Source organism: Grampus griseus, assembly GCF_964374135.1.
Source record: "Grampus griseus genome assembly, chromosome: 13".
NCBI classification, from domain to species: domain Eukaryota; kingdom Metazoa; phylum Chordata; class Mammalia; order Artiodactyla; family Delphinidae; genus Grampus; species Grampus griseus.
In genome coordinates this window covers 24,855,373-24,878,329 of record NC_139007.1, presented here as the reverse complement: position 1 = coordinate 24,878,329, position 22,957 = coordinate 24,855,373, and positions in this window count along the sequence as shown.

Genomic DNA, 22,957 nt, shown 5'->3' with positions numbered 1-22,957 from the left:
TGTGATCTCTCAGGAATGGGAGAGTAGAGTGGCCAAGTGGAGGAAGCACTGCCCTGATTATTCTCCCAAAAGGTAGGCTTTTCAGATTAGCTCCACCCAGCCACAAAGAATCCGGATGCAAGTCTAAAGCTGCAGCCTAAGGTGACTTAGCTGGGGACAGTGACAAGGGCAACCTACACCCGCTTTGCCTGCAGGAAATAAACTTCATGTCATGCTGCTTTAAACAATAAAAAAGTAACTACATTTTCAGAATGTTTTTCATTGTAATATCCTTTCTACAAAAGTTAATAATATAATTATTATATTATAAACATAATAACATAATAATGATATTATTCATCAATACTAACGAGGTTTAATCTTATAAGGTTCCAAGAAGAGTGCTCCTTAACTATAACCAGTGATACTTCTTAAACTGGCATGCTAATTATTAATCAAAATACCAATTAATAGTACCTGAAATGCAGGAATGAAACATGGGTTGTGGATGTATGCACATCAAGACTTAAACCAACAAACAAAAAAGTTCTGTACCCAGAACACCAAAAGATGTTGTTTCATGGAAAACTGGGACAGCAGAAAACTACCAGTCAAATCTCTAAATAGAATATAAAAGTGAACAGCCAATACTAAATAAAGAGTGGCGTGTCTAGTTTTGCAGTGCTATTTACAGATTTACATTTATATTTCAAAATTTATAAACATTGATTCTAATAAAGCATTTTTAGTAACCAGAGATGAAAACAATAATTCCATTCTAGACTTGTATTGCCATTCTTTTAAAGTATGTATATTTCAGAAAGTACTACTTACCCTTCAGAGAAAGGCAGTTCAAGGAAAACAAATCAAAACCTCAAACGCTGATTATGATGTAACATATTTATATAACCAGAAAGGACAGTAAAGAGATTTGATCTAAGCATATCTGTAAAGTTAAAAGTTGTGCCATCAGTAGTGCTGCTGAATATAAATACTCAAATTATTATTTAGTTTGGAAACTATTAGGATCAAAATTTTCAGAATTTACAAAATTAAGTCATTGAAAGAAGAAAAATTACCCCTAGCTGAGTACCTTTAAATGCTATCAGTTTATGAAATAGAATCTCTAATAAAACCACCAAGTTACTGGCAATGACAATCTTATTTATGAAAAATACTTTCAGAACATAGCTCAGTTCATTTCTGAATATAGGCTCTTCACAGTGGAATTCAATATTGATTAACACACAATTAATAAATCAATTTAATTCTAAAGCATTGGTATTTTTCTACTTTTCTAGTAAAATATTTTTTTCCAGTTGAGAAATGTGAATTTAAGTTCACTTATCCTTTGTTCTCAGAAAAGGTTGATAAATGATATACAGCTTAGTACAGTTTGAATTATCTTTCTAACAGATTCCATTCCCTTCATGAGAAATTATGTATTCATTTAAAAATTACATATACATTATATGTTATTTATAATTTATAATTTATATATGTTATAAATACATATTTATATATATTTAGGTAGGTAGTATACACACTCACAAACTTTTTTTTTAAAGACTTAGTTTTTTAGAGCAGTTTTAGGTTTGCAACAGAATTGAGAAGAAGGTACAGAGATTTTCCTTATACCCCCTATGCCCACACATGCATAGCCTCCCCCATTATAAACATCACTCACCAGAATGGTATATTTGTTACCAAGGATGAACACACATTGTCACATCATAATCACCCAAAGTCCATAGTTTATCTTAGGATTCACTCTTGATGCTGTACATTCTATGGGTTGGGACAAATGTATAATGATATGTATTCATCATTATAGTATCATACAGAGTATTTTCACTGCCCTAACAATCCTCTGTGTTGTGCCTATTCATCTCCCCACTCCCACCCCCATTCCTGGCAATCACTAACCTTTGAACTGTCTCTATAGTTTTGCCTTTTCCAGAAGTAATACGCATTTAAGTTCCCTTTATGTCTTCTTATACCTTGATAGCTTTTTTTTTCTTCTTTTAGCACTCAATAGTATTCAATTATCTAGATGTACTACAGTTTACTTATCCATGCACATTCTGAAGGACATCTTGGTTGACTCTAAGCTTTGGCAAGTATGAATAAAGCTGCTATAAATATCTATGTTCAGGTTTTTGTGTGGACATTAGTTTTTAGCTTCTTTATGTAAATATCAAGGTGTGTGATTGCTCGATTATATGGTAAGAGTATATTTAATTTTGTAAGAAATTACCAGTTGTTCTTCTGAAGTGGCTGTAGCATTTTGCATTCCCACCAGAAGTGTATGAGAATTTCTGGTGCTTCATATTTTTGCACAGCATTTTATGTTTTCAGTATTCTGGATTTTGGCTATTCTAATAGATGTGTAGTGCTATCTCATTGCTATTTAATTTTCATTTCCCTGATGACAAGATGTAGATCATATTTTCATATACTTATTTGCCATCTGTGTGTCTTCTTTGGTGAGGTGTCCATAAAGATCATTGGCCCATTTTTTAAATAGGGTTGTTTGTTTTCTTATTGTTGAGTCGTAAGGGTTCTTTGTATATTTTGGATAACAGTCCTTTATCAAATATATCTTTTGCAAATATTTTCTCCCAGTCTGTGGCTTTTCTTCTAATTTTCTTGACTCTCTTTCTCAAAGCAGAAGTGTTCAATGAAGTCCAGTTTATCAATTCCTTCTTTCATGAGTCTTTCATGCTTCATGTCTTTGGTGTTGTATCTAAAAGGCATCACTACACCGAGGATTTTCTCTAATGTTACCTTCTAAAAGTTTTATAGTTTTGCGTTTTACATTTACGTCTGTGATCCATTTTGAGTTAATTTCTATGAATGGTGCAAGGTCTGCCTCTAGATTCATTTTTTTTTTTGCATGTGGATTCCAGTTCTAGCACCATTTGTTGAAGAGAATACCTTTGCTCCATGTAACACAGGTATATTTTTTGTTAGAAAGTGATGTATTTCAGCCTTACCAAAATCAGGTGTTCATAAAGACATCTGAAAATACCGTAATCTATCATAGAAACAGTGTTCAGGAAGAGTAGCTGATTTTAGTGTTCAGCTTTTTAAATCTTTCTTCATCAATAATAGATGATCAATTCAAATCGATTTTCTTCTTTTCTAATGCATTTATTTTCCAGTGATTTTTGTGCTCATTCCAAACAATTCTACCAAAGCAACTTCCACCCCTGAGCATTAAACATTTGATCAGTATAAGAGTTTCATTGTAGAAAGTAGTGTTAAAAGTTTATTCATTCAGTGCACTCTTTAGAGATGATTAACTGTCTTTATTATATTAAAGCAAACCCAAAGCCATCTGCCAAAGGCGATTGTGTCCAAGCACTGAAACCATTTCATGTGAAAACTCATTTTCAGGCTCCTAATTATTTTTCATTATAATGGCAGTGTGGAATAGATTGGAATTGGACAGTAATTGCCAGGTCTGAGCAGTGTGGACCATTGCAATGTATCAGTTTAGATGAAGTGTGACAAGGATACAACTAGCTACTATATAACTTCCATTAACCAACTTCCCTGTCCCTGATCATGTAACACTTCATAGAATGTGGTCAGCACAAGGTCATAATAATGGCTTTCTGACTGACTTCAAGTATTTTGTACAAGTGCAAGCTGTTAACCCCCTGTGTTAGCATTGTTCTAGTAATGTCCAGATATTACAGTTGTCAAAATACCTATTTCTTCAAGACGGACAAGTAAACTTTTAAAAGTACAAGTTTCAAACTTAAGTTTGACTTCTTTCACATGTAATGTTCCAGAAGGAAAGGCATGCCTAAATTTAAAACAATAATTTCACATGATATAGTTTTAAAGGGTAATTACTCAGTATTCTTCAGTCAATCCAGTATATTGATCATAAAGGTTCTATCCAAGCAGAAAATAGTCTCAAATTATTTCTACATGTGCAACCAAGCAAATAATATTTAACGAAACAGACTAAAGCAAAACAGCCATACCTACAGAAAAACCCTTTCCGTAGAGGAGTTTCTTTCACAGCACAGTAGTAATACTAAAGGAATGTATGATTGATTCTCAGCCAGGTTATCCTGCCCTCTCGCCCCTACAAGGGACTTTTAACAATGTCTGGAGACATTTTTGTTGTCCCAGGAGGGGTGAGCTACTGGCATCTAGTGGATAGAGTCCAGAGATGCTATCACACACCCTACAATGCACAGGACAGCCCCCCCAAACAGAGACAACAAAGAATTATCTGGCCCCAAATGTCAGTAGTGTCAAGATTGAAAAACCCTGGGATATATGTATTAACTTACTTTTAATTTGTTTCCCTGATCCCTCAAATATAAAAATTCTTTCTTTATGATTGACTTTTCTTGAATATTTTCCCTCTGTGGAACATTAAGCTATCAATATCATTTATTAATAAATCTTCTTCTATATTATAGACCATTTTACTTGACATTAGTTTATACACCACAAGTAGGATTTTTGACTTATGGTCCTTTGATTGCCTTTCTGAACTAATAATTTCATGTGATCCTAGGCTATATGTGCACTGGCAAAAGCCTCCTAATGAAGTGCTTTCTTTTCCAAAGAGAGTTGAATCAAATGCATCTGAGAAGCAGTCTTTCTACTTTGATGAGAACCTTTAAGATGCTCTACAAGAGATGGGGCAGATAATCTGCATTCATGTCATGGATGTTGCCATGGAAAGAGTATTGTAACTTAGGCATTTTTGTTTTACAGTTTGTAATTTTATACATTTCTGTAACAGTCATCTAGTCATGACCATATTTAGCTAATATTGTATGAATTTCTTCTGTATGCTTGCTGTCTTAGAATTATTTATTTTCTAAGTGAAAAAATATTTTGTAAGTTATTCTTTACCTTTAGAATGATCAATAGCTTTGTAAGTATTTCACAGGGTGTTTACTTCTATAGTCTCCTCCACTATGCTATAAATTCTTTTAAACTGTTAAAGGCATCTAGATATAATTATCTTAAACTCCATTTTAAAAGCTGGCATGTCCCATATGGGTTTATGACTTAAAATATGCTAAAATTTGAGGCGTCTCCGCAAATTTACAAACGAAACATTTTCTTTTCAAACAAGCTTGACAATATGATTGAATTTACGTAATTGCAGCTATCTAAGTAATTCAGTGAGAAATGAACTTTTTGAACCACTAATTGAGGAGACTAGTTTTGATGAACGGAATTGCCCAGGTTGGAGAGCCATAAATCCCCACTTTCATTTAGTATTTCCAACTCTCTCCACGACCTTGTGATCTGTTCTGGGCAGTCTATTATGAGTTTAATCATAGGTTATAAATATATGTCACAGTTGAGCTGATTAACACGTGGATCTACCTGTGTATAGCAGAAAGGAGCATGACCAGATGACCCAGCTAGACTGCCATAGCCCACAGAATGCACACTGCAGACCCCCGGCACCATTCTGGCGTGTTTAATTCCACTTTATTCACGGAAATCTAGTCATGCATCTGACGCATAGTAAATTATATTTGCCTTATTAATGTATAGCATAGGGATTCATTATCGTTTTCACACACGCGCGCGCGCGCGCGCGCGCGCGCGCGCGCACACACACACACACACACACACACACACAATTACCTATTTGCGCTTGATACTATGTTAAGCAGTTCAAAAAGACACTGACCTCTAGAAATTCCCAATCTGTAAGACAGCAATAATGCTGTTAAAAAGGATATGACTAACAAATAGCAATAAAAAGTGAGTAAAGAGAGAATAATGGTTGAAAACAAAAAAAAAAGGTTAATATCAATATACTTAATCAACATATCTACTCTTGCACATTAATAGAAAAGACAAACAGTAAATAGAAAAATTGGTGTATAATATGATCAGTCATTTTTGAGTAAAATAGATATACGTGGCCAGTAAAAACATGAAAATAATTTCTATCTCACTTAACCAGTAAATTGCAAGTTACAGTTAAGAAATAATCATTTTTGTCATTAGACTGAGATTGTTTAAAAGATAGATACTAACTAGTGTTGATAGAACTATAGTGCTGGAAATTGACAAAACAGTAGAAGTAAGTAACTTGGTGATATATATATCAAGTTTTCTTGAAATATATATAATATTTGACGTAGATAATGTAGTTCTAATAGTATATTTTAAAAAAATTCTTGCCTATTTGCAGAAAGATTCTTATCAAATGATATTCAGTGTAGCTTTATTTTAGTCACAAAAACATCACAAACAAACAAGGACCACAACAACAAAGCCCAGAAACAACTAAAAATGTTTCTTGGGGAATAGTCAAATAAATTACAGTATATATATATATTTTTTGTGTGGTACGCGGGCCTCTCACTGTTGTGGCCTCTCCCGTTGCGGAGCACAGGCTCCGGATGCGCAGGCTCAGCGGCCGTGGCTCACGGGCCCAGCCACTCCGGGATATGTGGGATCTTCCCGGACCGGGGCACGAACCCGTGTCCCCTGCATCGGCAGGTGGACTCTCAACCACTGCGCCACCAGGGAAGCCCCAAATTACAGTATATTTGAATACTCAAATGCTGTATAGAAATTTAACACGTAAGTGTATTTATATTTTAGTCAAACTATTAGTGTTTTTTTTATGGTGAAAGCAGAGGAATATAAAGGGAAAGGAGAAGAATAAAGGGGGAACATTCACTTTATTGTTTATTAGCTTTCACATTTTGTTTTTTTTTAACAATAAAATTGTGTGCTACATTATGTAATTTGAAATGAGAGATGAAAAGGGAGGGAGGATGTGATTCTTACACTTTAATGATGTGTCCATGTACAAGGGGCAGCTTGTTTTCCTGCCGGTTTCTGGCTTCCTTTTACCCTTTAAAGAACAGGGCCTAGATGCAAGAGTAAAATCCCATGTTCTTCACATGCCTGCTTCCTAAAGCAGACATTTTTTCATTGACAGGGAGGTCAGCCTGCATTTCTATTTCTATCTTATCTTTCCTTCACCAGCTCAACATAGCTCTTCATGTGTAAAACCACAAAGCAATATTGAAAGACTACATAACTAGGTATACAACGCTTTTTTTCCATTTTAACTGTTATGAACCAAAGCTCAAATTCATCTTGGTTTTATCCAGACGCTACTAGAATGCTTCTTTGTAATTTATCCTAAATCTTAATTTAAGATTAAAAGCTCTTGCTGGATCTACAGCCTTACTTATAGGTAAAGCTGGCATTGACTATGGCATTAAATCAGGACACAGTGTCCCCTTAGCAAGAGGACTTTTGACAGCCGGGTTATGATACATTTTGACCTTTTTTTTTTTTTTAAGGAAACCGTTTTCTTTTGGGTTGAAACCACTAAAAATATACCCTAAAAGGATCAAAGAAATCACTAAAAAAGAACTCAAAATATCATCATAAGAGGAATATTTCCCAACTCTCAAAGTTTAGAAAATTTGAGGAAACATGGGATTTGGGGGAATTATTTGTCATTAAGTTGAGCTACTGAGGGAATCATAAGTATAAAGCACATAAAGTACTTTTCATGATGCCTGAAAAACTGAGGGTTTAAGCAAATGACGACCTTTGTTTCTATCCTGCCCCAGTTTGGGGCTAATTAGGTGATCTTGACCACTTGTTACATGCAGCTAACACCAGTACATGCCTCATGGAAGAATTAAATCTAGGGAATTGTGGGTACTATTTATGACTGTTATTATTAATATGATTACTCTAAAAAAGCTTAAAGCTCGAATTAAATATATCTTCAGATGCAAACTTCCCTTAAATCAATGGAAAAAAAATCTGAGACGCTATATTCAGTTCCCAGGGTACTATCCTAGAAATGGGCGGTTTTGAGCCAAAGGATGTCGTATGAAAGAACTACGCATGTTTTGTCAAAGTTATTTTTAGGATTCAAATTCCATAGTTATTTTAGCTTCTTGGCAAAGTAAAATTATATTTTAGAATAAATAAAAGTCTTATACTAAACGCCCAGTTATTTAATATTTCCAAAGTTCCTAAAAAGCACTGCAACCACTTGATTTGTAGTAATAGTCTCACACTTGATCAGTACACCTTTTGGAAGATTATAACAGCAAACCACCACCACCACTAGCAGCACAAATCGTGGCCCCTACCCCCAATGTCTCCAAGTGGACTTGAGGCATGTATTTGATACCAACGTAATTATAAAGAGATGCAAGTGTACTCCTGAATTCATGTTAACGGTACCCAGTCCGAAGGAGGCTCTCCTGAAGTAAACTATTTATATTAGGTTTTTAGATATTTAAGAAAAGAACTATACATTTGAAGATTCTTACAGCTTACAAATTGTTCTTGTTGGTACTGATTTCCTGCAGCAGCGAGCTTCAATGGCTTATCACACTAATCTTCTTACTTACCTTTTTGCAAAGCTTACTCCTCGTTATAGGAATATGACAGGTGGTGCTTCTGAAGAATCTGACAGACCCAAGTCATCTCTTTCGTGACATGGTTAAGGAGATTACACTCTCTCTCCTGGGTAGAACCTGAAGTAATGCTTAATTTCTAGAGGAACTTTTCTGGAGTGGAAATGGGTTTTTGACAGGAGGAGAGAGGAGAAAAAGAGACACATTTGAAGGTGAAGCAGGGAACTGGGAGACCAGAGCAGAAAAGGAACTTCCAGAAGCTCACTCGAGGTCTATGTGCATTAAAAGATGATTTTTAGAAACAACGAAGAAATTGTACCATATTTTGGGTTTCTTGTTTTCTCACAATTGTCTTTGTAGAAATAGATTCTTACTGTAGGCTCTTTGAGACACTGAGGCATAATAGAGAGATCATATAGTTTAAATGACTAAATAAGAAGTTTGTTAACTAAAGCATCTTAAATTTTCAGTCATGAGGGGAGTCAGTTAGTGGACAACTGTTTTCCTTAATTTTTTTTTGTTTTTTTTTGTTTTTCAATCTTTACTCCTTTTGGAATTATGTGCATCAATGAGTTGCGTGAGTTATATTAAAGAAACATTTAAGTTGCACACACAGAAGCTGCTTTCAAGGAAATAAGATAGATACATTACAAAATGAATACTATCTCACTCTGCCTTATAGCAGGACCCTCTAGGCAATGATATCAGTAAAGCCAATTGGTGATAAATGGAACATTCTAGCTGTGATATTTGGGCCCAGTTTACTTAGTTCTTTGAACTTCAGTTCCCTCTCCATAAAAGGAGATGAGGATATAATTTACAGGTTTATTACAAAAGAAGAGAAAAGATATATGTTCATATATGTATATGTATATATGAGTATATATATATAACATCTTTTGACATACAGTATGGTGCTGAGCAGCCTGGCAGAATGAAGAACCCCAATAAAACTCCATAATCTTTAAATTACTTCTTCTCAATTCCTCTACTACAACAATGATCAGTTTGCCTTTAACTACCTGACAGTGTTTGGTATTCTCCTTTGGAAGTAATCTTTATGAGCATCAAAACATGCAGACTTACCGTGTTCTTATTTGAAGACAGAGAATATATTTTTTAAAGAATTTTCCTTTAATTCTCCTATAATAATAATTGGAAAAACATTTTAAAATTCAATTACCAATATACACAATTTTTATGCTAGAGAAAGAAACTGAAAAACTGACTCAAAAAGGCAGTTAATGAAGTAAGCAGTTATCAATGATCCTGTAAATTGGAAATACAAATTGTGCAAGATAACTTGTGAATTTATTAAGATATTTTAAATCTAAGAATCAGTCAGTTTTCTCTGTAGTTTAACAACTGTAATACTTTCAAAAAGTCCTTTTAATAGATAATTTCATCAGTAAGCACTTACTAAAAATGTTATCTAAAATGGACCAGAATGCAATTATAATTATAGTGTAGTTATTATTGAATCATTTCTGAAAAAGTAGTATATTTCTAAGTTATCCAATGTAAGAATATTAAGAGATATCATTTTATCTATTTACACTATTAGTTAATGATTATATTATTCATTAGAAGAAATATAGTTTAGATTTTGCAACCCAAATATAAGTAATGTAGCATAACTCTTGAAAAAAAGTTTTTTCTTATTTTAGCTGCAAAAATGAAAATTTAGACAACAATTAATGAATGGAAAAGTAGTATTTGTTTGTTTCTCTTAGTAAACAAATTTACAAAACTGACAAAAAAAGTTTTCTATGTTTCTAAGAAATTACAGATTTAGCCACTTAATATTCTCCATAAAATTCCAAAGCCATTATATAATTTTAGGGTTTTGGTGAATTCAAATGTAAATATGGAGAAAGAAAAATATGTTCTGTGGTGACTTTTATGCTCAAGGGGCTTATTCAGCCCCAAAATAACCTAGCGTTAGAATACTGTTATTCTTTAATACACTCACACCTAACAAATGAAATGCAATGGTATAAAATGCGATCCTGTAATAATTACAATTCCAAAGTGCTGAATAATGGTAATAGTTGACACCACCACTACCTTTGCCTAAAAAAGTCAGCCACTGAGGGCATTCCATGTCTGTTTTTAACCTTGGAAGTAAAAATACCATTTGGGGTCAGCGTTAAGCTTTTTTACTCTTGAATAGCTTCCCTTGGAACTTGTTCTGTATTTCTTCATCAAAGCTATTGGTATAGCAAAGGTCATTACGAAAGGTATATATGTAGAGAATTAGTAATTTTTATCATTTTATTCCACCCCAGATTTTATCAAGATGACTCTTTCATTTTCATGTGACCTAATTGTTCTATAACCTTGAAAATTCCCATATGTTCCTGGTTATATTAAAATTGATTGTATGTGCCCATCAGCAAGGTGTTATGGCTTACATGGAAAATAAAACCCAGTTTCTTATTTTTAAAATTGGCTTTAAGAAAAAGTGAGTAAAAAACAGTATGTATATATATTTATATCAGTTATCGAAGTCAATAAATCTGGTCTCCATAGGGATTTACTGCAGTCATAATCCAGACAGCTGTATATACATTATCCATGTTGAAATTTCTGTTAATTGTTATTCTCAGCACGTATCGAGGTCTAAATGTTTTTCCTGTAGTAGTTCTTCAAAGTCCTGCAAATTTTCTAAATGAGAAATGAAGACCATATATTTGAGCTGGTTAAATTATATGTCTGTATAAACAGGGCAAGCCAAAACAAATATTGACCTTCCTAAAAGCAAAAAATTAACTCCTTGATAATGAAAATGATCTTTCCCCAAAATACAAAGGTTTTATAAAGCAGAAAAGATAAAAGACTGACTTTAAATAGAAACATAAAATCAAAAGTCACAATAAAACATTAAGACAAAAGTTGATGAGAATTAAAAGAAATATATAATTGCGTTTAAAAATAATTTTCTATGTAAGAAAATTATTACATTTAAAAAACTCAATAATTTCCATAAAATTATTTCTGAAGCAAAAATAGTGTTGTTGCTTAGAACTTTAAGTAAAATTTTTATTTTTGTTTCATAAGTACATGCATGTCAAATTCATTTAAAAAATCACAAATCCATGAAATCTCTTGAGTTTTTAAATAATAAGATTTAAAATACAATATAGTATATTTTAACAATAACTGTTTGTTTAAACTCACTTTAAAAAAAAAAAGAAGAATACTGGGTATACTTGTCTTAAACTGAGCCCTGAGCTTCATTATTTTATTGTGTTGTAATATTTTTCACTTTATGTATTCTTATCAACCTTCATGGCTATTATGACTACTTCAGACCAGCTATGATTACCTCAAACTGTCTCCCAAGTGACCTTGTACTTTTATGCTCCGTGTATATATATTTGATATGGTACTGAACTATGCCAGTTGAACATCTTGCCTTCACCTCAGAGTCAATCGTTCATGACCAATCTCACGAAATTTCTCCTAAAACTCCTTGCTAGATTCTTTATTTTTCTGATGGCACTGCCTATCCCCAAATCCCGAAGCATAAATAAATAAGTAAATGAATAAATAAATGACTTCTAAGTCATTTTAATATGACCTCATCAAAACAATCCATTGGGATTTGGGGATAGACTTCCATTTATATTGTTTTTTATTTATATTACATGTATTTTAATGTAGTGGAAAGACAAGAACACACGACATGCCTAGTATCTGCTATGTCTTCATATTGTGTCAGTTTAGTAAGCTGGGTCCAGATGCCAGGGAAGCAGACTTACATAGACTGTTTAACCAGCAACAAGGATCTTGAACGATTCCAGAATTCTCTTCTCTGAATGGTTTTCAGTTAAAGTTGGATGCAAGAGACATTTGCACAGGATTTGGGAATGGAAATAGAGGAACCAACATGTATACTCAGAAGGTCAAGTCAGGCACTGTTGTGGTTCTCCCACATTGTGGTGAATCTGCTAACTCACTCTGCTGGCAGGCAGCAGCCATGTCTGCAGGTCCTGCAGCTCCAACCAGATCACCTCCTTTAACCTCACTGGATCCTGGGCCGGGGGCAGGTGGAGCTCTGTAATGAGCGACCCAGCCATACTGCAGGCCATCTGCATCATCTAAGATGAAGGCTTAGATAGAGCTGGGTCAGGTGGATATGGACCTCAATTCATCCTCCTACGTTACAGTTGGTCCTTTCAGGTTCCAGTTTGCCCACACTCTCCCCCATTTCACATCCAGATGCAGGGACAACAGACTTCCATAAGTTGCCTAACCATCTCCCAGGATCTTGTAAGAATTAATCCCTCTAATAACCCCTTGTATTGTTCATGGTGGTTTTGCTTTTGTCTTAATTCTGATACACTTGCTCAAAAATGTTAGTAATGAGTGTAGGTAATTTGAATTTTAAAATCACCCTTCTATGTAATTTTCAATTCTGTCTTTTTCCAGTCATTCCCATGAACAGCCACCTTAGTATGAGTTGCATCATCGTTTCAAGGGCAGTTTCTTAACTTATCTCTTTGTCTTTATTCCTGAGAATTAGGAATATATACACAAAGTCTCATCAGACATTCTTGGAGGATTATAGATCATATATGGACTTAAAGCCACAATGTAGGGACAGTCATGATGGATCAGCTATGAGTGAGCAGGTAGTGAGATGTATCTGCTGAAACGTTAGCCATCTTTTTGTGTTTCTGCCATGTTTTAGCAAAAGAAACAGGAAGACTAAGGTTTTAGCAGGAACACTAACTTCCTGCTTGGGGTCCAGGGATAAATCAGATGTTTTATCTTCATAGGGTATCATCAAGCACTTTTGGTATCTGTCTAGTCATTTCATGTCTCTGTTGTGTGATGACCATACTACACTGTTTCTGGTTTTAAGATTCAATAAGCTGTCCTTTAATTGCCAGATATCCATAATCATCATGGTTCTTTCCAAATAATTTTTCCTGTATCTTAAAAAAAATTTAAACACCAACTAAACACTTTAGCGAGGTAGATTAAAGTGTTTGCTTTCTTTCTCTTCACTTGCACATGCTTTTTCTGACATAGGCAATGTCCTTTGCTTTTTCCCTGCCAAAACATGACTCAAAGCTTTTATCACAAGTCTTTAATAATGATTGACCCAAACTGAGCAATATCTGACAAAAATCAATGGGCTTATGAGTGTATGTTAAGGAATATGAAGAGTGACGAGGAAAAAAAGAGAAAAATTAGTCATGTTATGTCCTAATTCATTAATCTTTATTTCAACCTAGGTCTGTAATCTTAGTGATATGCACCCAAGTGAATAAACTACACAGGTTTTCAAATTAAATTAAGAAACTAGCACTGGGAACTAAAATAAATACTATAAAAATAATTTAAAAATACGCATAGAGGCAAATCATAGAAAGCTTGGGTCCTAAAGAAGTAATTCCTTGGGAAAATGTTAATGTTCAGATGTACATTTACTTTTCTGTATAACTCCCTCTCCCAGGATGGATAGTGATGAGAGAGATATGTTCAGTGAACAGTGGTTGACTGAATGACTGAATTGGTGACTCAGCTAGAGCTAAGCATAAATTAATCTTATAACAAATTTATGAAATGATAACTACTTTAATTCAGGCTACAAAAGTAAACATCAAGAATTCTTTTCTGCAGTGACTTTCCACTGCATATGAAATCAATTCAGTGCCTTGGCCTGGCATCCAAAGCCTTGAATGCCATGGACCTAATTTTATGTGAATCTCCCATTTGTCTCTTTGCTAGTATTTAAGCCAACTTCCTTTAATATGGTCAGGTCTTGTAATTTTCAGTCTTTAAACCTGCACTCCCTGATTGTTCCACTTCCATATTTCTTTGACTTCTAGTCATTATGTAAGAAAAGCTTTAGATTATTTGTGTGTGTGTGTGTGTGTATGCATGTGTGTTGGTGTGTATATGTGCATATGTATATACAAGTCAAGGCTTGATCATGTTTATATTGGTGTATTTAAAGGAAATCAATAGGAAGCAATTGAATACATACAGGAGAAAGAGAAAGGAACAGCTGATGATTGATTTTTGAGGATTTGGGAGAAAATGCAATCAAAAGGATAGGAAGGATAATTAGCTTTGAAGGGTGGAAATATTCCATTCAACTGAGAGTAATGGGCAATGATGGGGGTTGGAGAAGATACAGAGATCATTAGCTTGGTGAAAATATTTTTGCTACATTAACTCTGAGAAACTGAGTTTTTGTTTTCTCCAGGAATTATGGGGAACAGTATCTCCTTAGAGTGAGGACAGCATAGATGGGATTAGATATTATGTTGCCATTGACAAATACCTGAAAATATTAGATAATGTCCAAAAGGCACTTCAGATTAAATATATCAGATATGAATTAGAAATTTTCTCTAAAATTTTTATATTCTGATTAGTGGCCCCAGTTTCCATTCAGTGAATCAAAGCAGGAAATTATCATAGGCCATTCCTTTTTCCTTATCTCCACATTGAAAAATGTTAATAATGACATTTTTTTTCACAGATCTGCAGATTGACTGGGGCTGGCTGAACTAGGCAGGGTGTGGATGGATGGTTCTCCTGGTCTGGGCTAAATTTACTCATGTGTCTATAACTTCCTGGGTTTAGCTGACCCAGGCTGGGTGGTTTTGTTTCATGTGTTTCTCATCCTCCCCTAGACCAGTGAGTCTTTTTCATGGTATTGGCAGAGGTGCGAGAAAGTAAGCCCAATCATGCAAATGCTTTTAAAACTCTGATTGCATTATGCCTATTAATATCCATTGGCCAAAGTAAGTTGAAATATAAGGGTTATTCTTTGCCCACTGAGAGAGCCGTATAAAGTTACATGGCAAGGGGCAGGCATATATGCAGGAGTCAGTGGAGAATTGGGAACATTAATAAAATCAATTGCTAAGAGCTAGATCATACTCTCATTCAACGTGTGCACTTTAGTACATAAGGCTGGAAAGATCAATATTTTTGGAATTGAAACAAACCTGGATTTACATCTTGGCTCTTCATTTTTGTTATCTCTAATATGGAGATTGCAATAATATCTACCCTTTTTCTGCACAATTTTATTGGGATGTAGTTGACATGTAATATTGTGTAACTTTAAGGTGTACAACCTGTTGATTTGATACATTTATATGTTTGGAAATCATTACAACCATAGCTTTAGCTATGACCTCCATCTTGTCACATAATTACCATCTCTTTTTTGTGGTAAGAACATTTAAGATCTACTAACATAGCAACTTCCAATTCTATAATACAGTATTTTTATTAGCTATAATTACTATACTATACATTAGAACCCCGTAACTTGTTTATCTTACAACTGGAAGTTCGTACCCTTTAACCAATACCTCCACATTTTCCCCATTACTCTCTATTTCTATGAGATCAGCTTTTTTAGATTCCACATGTAACTGATATCATACGGTATTTGTCTTTTTCTGTCTGCTTACTTCACTTAGCGTAATGCCCTCAAGATTCATACAAGTTGTAGAAAATACAGGATTTCCTTCTTTCTCATGGCAGAATAATATTTCATTGTACATATGTACCACATCTGCTTTATACATTCATTGATTGACACACACTTAGGTTGTTTCCGTATGTTGGCTATTGTGAACAATGCTGCAATGAACATGGAAATGCGGATGTCTTTTTTGAGATTCTTTTTTCATTTCCTTTGGATGTATACCCAGAAGTGGAATTCTGGATCATATGGTAGCTCTATTTTTAATATTTTGAGGGACCTCCATATTGTTCTCTATAGTGGCTGCACCAATTTACATTCCCACCAACAGTGCACAAGGGTTCCCTTTTCTCTACATACTCTCCAACATTTATCTCTTCTCTTTTTCATGATTCCATTTTAACAGGTGTGAAGTAATATCTCATTGTGGTTTTGAGTTGCATTTCTGTGATGATTAGCAATGCTGAGCATCTTTTCATGTACTTGTTGGTCATCTGTATGTTTTCTTTGGGAAAATGTTCACTTCTGCCCATGTTTTAATCACCTGCTTGTTTGTTTTGCTATTAAGTTACAAGTTATTTTTATATTTTGTATATAACTGCTTATTAGATATATGATTTGCAAATTTTTTATTTTTTACACACACACACACACACACTATTTTATTTTTACAAGAGATAAATAAACTGACACCAAGCATTGTAAATGATTTGCAAATATTTTCTCTCATTCCCAAAGTTGTCTTTTCATTTTGTTGATGATCTGTTTTTCTATACAGGAGTATTTTAGTTAGATGTAGTCCGATTTATTTATTTTTGCTTTTGTTGCTTGTGCTTTTTGTATCATATCCAAATAAATTGTTGACAACGTCAGTGTCAAGGAGGTTTTTCATTATGCTTTTTCCTGGAATTTTAATGGTTTCAGGTCTTATGTTTAAAACAATTTCAAGTTAATTTTTGTGAATGGTGTGAGATAGAGGCCTAATTTCACTTTTCTGCATGCAATTACCCAGTTTTCTCAACAACATTTACTGAAGAGTCTATGCTTTCCCCATTGTATATTTTTGGTCCCTTTGTCATAAATTAATGACCATTTATGCATGAGTTTATACACCAGTCTCTATTCTGTTCCGTTGGTCTTTGTGTCTGTTTTCAAGGCAGTACCATATTATTTCTGATTATAATAGCTTTGTATTATAGTTTGAAATCAGGAAGTGTGATGCCTCCAGCTTTGTTCTTCTTTTTCAGGATTGCTTTGGATATTCAGGGTCTTTGTGGCTTCATACAAAATTTAGAATTGTTTTTTCTATTTCTGTGAAAAATGCCATTAGAATCTTGATAGAGATTTCATTGACTGTGCAGATGGTTTTTGGTAGTATGGACATTTTAACAACACAGTATTCATTCATCCGATCCATGAACATGGGTAATTTTTTTCATTTATTTGTGTCTTCTTCAATTTCTTTTATCCAAGTCTTGTAATTTTTAGTGTACAGATCTTCACTTCCTTGGTTAAACTTACTCCTCAGTATTTTACTGTTTTTGATGCTATTGCAAATGCGATTGTTTTCTTTCTTTCTTTTTCAGATGTTTTGTTGTTAGTGTATAGAAATGCAGCTGATTTCTGTATGTTGATTTCTGCAACTTTGCTGAATTTGTTGATTAGTTCTAAGTTTTTTTGTGTGGAGTCTTTAGGATTTTCTCTATACAGGATGATGTCATCTCCAAACACTTTTCCTTCTTCTTTTTCAATTTGGATGCCTTTTATTTCTTTGTATTGCCTGACTGCTCTGGCTTGGACTTCCAGTACTATGTTGAATAGAAATAGAGTGGTCACCCTTGTCTTGTTCTTGATCTTAGAAGAAAATTTTCAACCTTTCATCATTGAGTATAAGGTTGGCTGTGGGTTTGTCACATATGGCCTTTATTGTGTTGTGGTATCTTCCTTCTATACCCAATTTGTTGAGCATTTTTATCATGAAAGAAAGTTGTATTTTGTCAAATGGTTTTTCTGCATCTGTTGAGTAATCATATGACTTGATTTTTCATTTTATTAATGTAGTGTATCACTTTTGTTGATTTGCATATGTTGAACCATCCTTGCATCCCAGGGATAAATCCCACTTGATCATGGTGTTATGATTCTTTTAATGTGGCATTGAATCCAGTTTGCTAATACTTTGTTGAGAATTTTTGCATCTATATTCATCAGGGATATTGGTCTGTAGTTTTGTTTTCTTGTAGTGTCTTTATCTGGCTTTGGTACCAGGATAATGCTGGCCTCTTAAAATCTTACCTGCACATCTGATTCATCTTTGGATATTCTCAAGTCTTCTTAAGTTGGCCTTTCCTGCTATCTGCCTGCTCACTGCTATCAAGAATCCCAACACTGCTTGCATGGATGTGTTCCTGCCCGAAGTTTGCTGCTAACCCCTAATTTATCATTGTCTCACTTTCTATCCCAAGCTCCTTATCTCGGTGCTGTACCAAACATTTTTTCTTTCCAAGAGGAATTCTGGTAACAATTTTGAGATAATACACTTTTGACTTCTGATACATTTGTTTATATGACAGTTACCTCCATTTGAGTTTGTGTTCCTTAAGGGGTGTTTTTCATCTCATACGCTTAGCATCAAGCACATGATAGACAGTCAAAACAATCATTAAATTAAAAATGCATTTTTGAGGTCTGATATTTTCCTTCTAATTATATTGCAGAGGGATATTATGAGACTAAGGGATAATCTTTCTTAGAGTAGAATAAAGGTGTATCTGGTATCACGTCATCGAAGTATAAGCAAGAAACTATTTTCTTTTTAACATCTTTGTTGGGTTGAAACTCCTTATCTTGCTAAACAGTAGACTCCCATTAATGATCAAATCCCATAACTTTTGAATCACATTAATTCCATTTTAAAACTTTAATTTCTACCTCCGGGATAGGCTAGACTTGTAAAACAGTAGTGGAGAGGAGGCTTGTATTCCTCCCCAAACATTGTCTCCTTCCTTTTGGCCTTTGCCTTTCCAATAATATTTTCTTTTGTTATTGACATTGGCAAGTAGGCTGTTCTTTTTTTGCTAATTAGTCCTAACTTTAACTGACTTACTTCAAAGACCCCACATGAATGACCCTTGAGCTTCTGGGCCCCTTTATTTTGTTATCACCGTGTATCTAGATGGGCAAACATCACATGTAAGAGGGTCAATTCCAAGCAGTTCTCTGGCATCTGTGGTTTCTACTAAGATTTATTGTGACTTAGCTTCCTCCCAGCTGACAGCATCAATCCTCCTTCTCCTGATATCCAAATAGCTTCCCGCCACGCTTTGGTGATGCCCACCACACTTATAGTCCTTGTTTCCATTGACCTTTTGGGAACTAAAAACCTGAGAGAGTAATCCTTACCTCCTCTCCCTGGATTCACCACGATTTTCTGCTAATTCTTGAAACACAAGAAAACAAAAAATTAAATTGTCTAGCAAAATGAGGAGGGAAATTATAATTACTTTGAGATATTTTTCCAATGAAATCCTCTCATGGTCAATATATGAACAATAATATATCAGTTATGTGTTAAATAAGACAACATGTCACATATTTAATATTGCTAAGATTTAGTCTTTTAGGGTTTAAGGCTATGCAGACAGATGTCAAATGAAAAAAAGCTTGACTTGGTGAACCTCTCTTTTTTAATGTTTAATTCCATCCCTATTTTAAAGGAAATTTAATTTAAGAGAATTATATCCATATGATTCAAGTTCATTTGTATTTAACCGGTCAATGTGTTGTTTTACAAGGCCTGTTTGATGTCAAGAAAGCAAAGTGAGTCCCTTTTCCCCCTAGGCTTTAAAATGCATTTTTTCCCCTTAGAAGTATTTGGCAGTTTATAAATCCCACTACCAAAGACTGAACTTTGGTTTAAAATTCAGCACATTAAAACATGGAACAACATCCAAAAGGGCAGTAAATTTCAATTGAGAAAATAGCCTTTAACATAATGATTTTTCATGTTTTTCTGCTTATTTTTATTTTTAATTACAAAACCAATTTCTTAAGCAAAAGCAACATCTTAGTGAAAGCATTAAGGGGAAGAGAGTTCCATCATATTAGAAAAAGAAGAGTTATAAATAATTCATTAGATAAGAGAACTTTGAAAAGTTGGTGTCTTTGCCTTTTTTAATCTCCTTCCATGAAGAGAAAACATGTTGTATTGAGAAAAACGTAGACTTTAAAGTCAGAGAGTTTATGCTACTCTAACTTAATGGCCACATAGATCCAGAAGTGTTTCAACCTTTTTTTCATGACTTAAAAAGATGTGGATAATATCACTAATCTCTAAATGTGCTCAATATCAGTCTTTGCCTTTCCCTCCACCCATCATTCCCTTTGTACCTGGGATGGATCCGACATTGATCTTTAATTTTGTATCCCTTGAATCCTTCCCAGTATCACAGTTTGAAAAACATTTCTTAAAATGTCTTTCTCATTTTTCCTTTTGGAGGGGGGAGGGTAGATTTTGCCAAAATTACTTATATATTTTTATTATGTATTATAGAGATTATAAACCTTGAAGCTGATTGTGTGTTCTTCACTGATTTTAGTACAGGGAAGCTTAAAGGTCAATTTCAAAACAACATTTCACAACTCTAAAGAAACATATAATCTCTATTTCTATGTGTTGTCTTTAAGTTTCTTTTTCTAGTATTTATTTCTTTTTGACTTTGACTCCCTAACAATTTATTATTGTTTGAATCAGACATATCTTTAAGGTCTTTTCGGTGAGTCAGGGTAAAAATAAATGAATAAATGCACACATACGTACATAAAACGTTCTGTGGCTAGACCTATACCGTGCAGGGCAGGCTAAAACCCACCTTGAGAATTCAGACTATAATACAGCAGGGGCAGAAATCTGAGAAAAAATGATTAAGATCATGTTTATATCTAAAGCTCCTATTTACTGCTCCCATCCATGATTTGCCAAAGCATTTTTTAACTCTACCTTAAAATGTGGCTTTTTTTTCCCTTAAATTCACGTTGACACATTTTTACAGAGAAATTTACCAACTTCCAAATCCAGATAGCTCAGGTATGCAAGTCATCAGTCAGCCTACACTTGGAGTCTGGGCAGGCTCATAGGAAAACAAATATCTGAGATGACAGATGCCACTTGTGACAGTTGTACTTGGGTTGGAGCAGGAAGGGAGAAGCAGCTCTCTGCAAGAATTTATTTCTCTTATATTTTTCTTTTTAGACTCATTTTATTGTGATTATCTTATTGCCCAGTAGGCAGGAAGTGGAAGATAAATGTTGATTGAATGAAATGAGCACCAATGAGAATATTTATGTCATGAGTATGGCTGTGGTTCTAACAATCTAGATCCCAGGAAAATAAATAAGAATATTTGATCTATTAGTCAATGTTTTCTAGTCCTGAGAACTTTCAGGTTCAGTACTAGGAAGAGATACAGGATAAAAAGGAAAATCAAATGGAGGAATTCTGGAAGTGGGTAGATCAGGAAACTGGCCACTCCATTTTTTCCTACTCTTCTTGAACGCAATTTACCATTTGCACTTCTCCAGACCATTTTTTGTGTTCTAGCAGATTTTTGTCTCTTCAGTTGCCTTCCTTTTTCTTATTCCTTCATGGTATTGTCTAGCCCTTTTGGACCCTCAGTGACTGTAGTGCTAGTGTTGATGTGTGTTTGGAATAAGGTAAAAGGATACTCAGGAGCTACAATTATACTATTTACAACTGTTACTGTGTACTAGAACATATTGTAGACTATGTAAACACGATAGAATCTCTCTCATTCAAATGCCATTTAAACCTGTCAGATAATCAAATCCCTCATTTCCTAATTTAAAACATACTAACCGATGCCAGCAAGGCAGTTGGCAGGCAGCTCATTAGTATAGCTATACATTTCTCCTAGCCATTAAGTTGTATCTAAAAAGATGCTTATCCCAGATGTACTTACTATTGTAGTTAGGTAAATAAATAACCAATACATAAATAAACTGTGTAAATACATACACTAATGAGATATACGTATGAAAGGAGAGGCTATTTCTGTTAATGTGAATGATTTGGAGAAAACTCAAAGCCAAGTGACTAAAACAAAGCAAAACAAAAAATGATATTGAATTAGATGTGGACAAGAGAACTAAAAAATGCTTTAAGACTTTGTATCATATTTTCTTTTAAAAATTCCCTGCTTTAACCAACTTATTTGCTTAACTGACCAACCAGTGATCCCAATTGTGCTGGATGAGACATGTACTCTAAGTATTTGATGATGTAATGGCAACAATTGATTCAATTCACTCATCCAGAGCAATGTAACAGACGCTCAACAAGCAGTCGATCATATCAGGGCACATTTACTCTTTTGCCAGCCTAGGCAATATCTGATTAGGCACAGCTCAACTCTACCCAGCCATGCATTTCTGAAGCCATAAAAAATGAGAGTGTTCTGCATAAATATTTCTCTCCTCAAGAGACATTTTTAAATAGAAGATTTTTGAAGTTTTGGTCAGATCTTGGAGTGTTTTCTTTTTGGTCCTGAAGCAGCTAACAGTTTTACACTCCTTCTTCGCCCCCAAATAGTAACCCATTTTGACTTTCTTTATACAGTCAAAGGCATCCCAGTAGTATATACTTGAAATCTAGGGATTCTTGGACTCCTCCTGCCATCACTCACATTTCCTTTGTACATAGTTGCATTCCCTGGGTTCAGGTTCTTATCTGATGCCACTCACATCTTACTGTTTATTTTTATTCCCACTTCTTTTGGGGCTCTTGGTTCTCCAAGTAAGAGAACCAAAGGTAAATTTGGTTTATAGGTATAAAGATGGTGGAGGTATGTCCAGAAACAACCCAACTAGGAAAAGGCATGAGATAAAGGGACCAAAAACACCATCTAATTTCAATCCCAGTGCCTTTGAACATGCTCTTCTTTCTGTTTGCCTAACTGATTCAGTCCTCTCAACATCAAACTCCCTGTGCTTAGACCTTTCACTATGGCTCCTCATAATGGGGAAAGAACAGCTTTATGTATGTGTCTCAGGACATTTTTTTCAGTTTCAGCTCTTATTGCCTCTTCGAATTATTTTT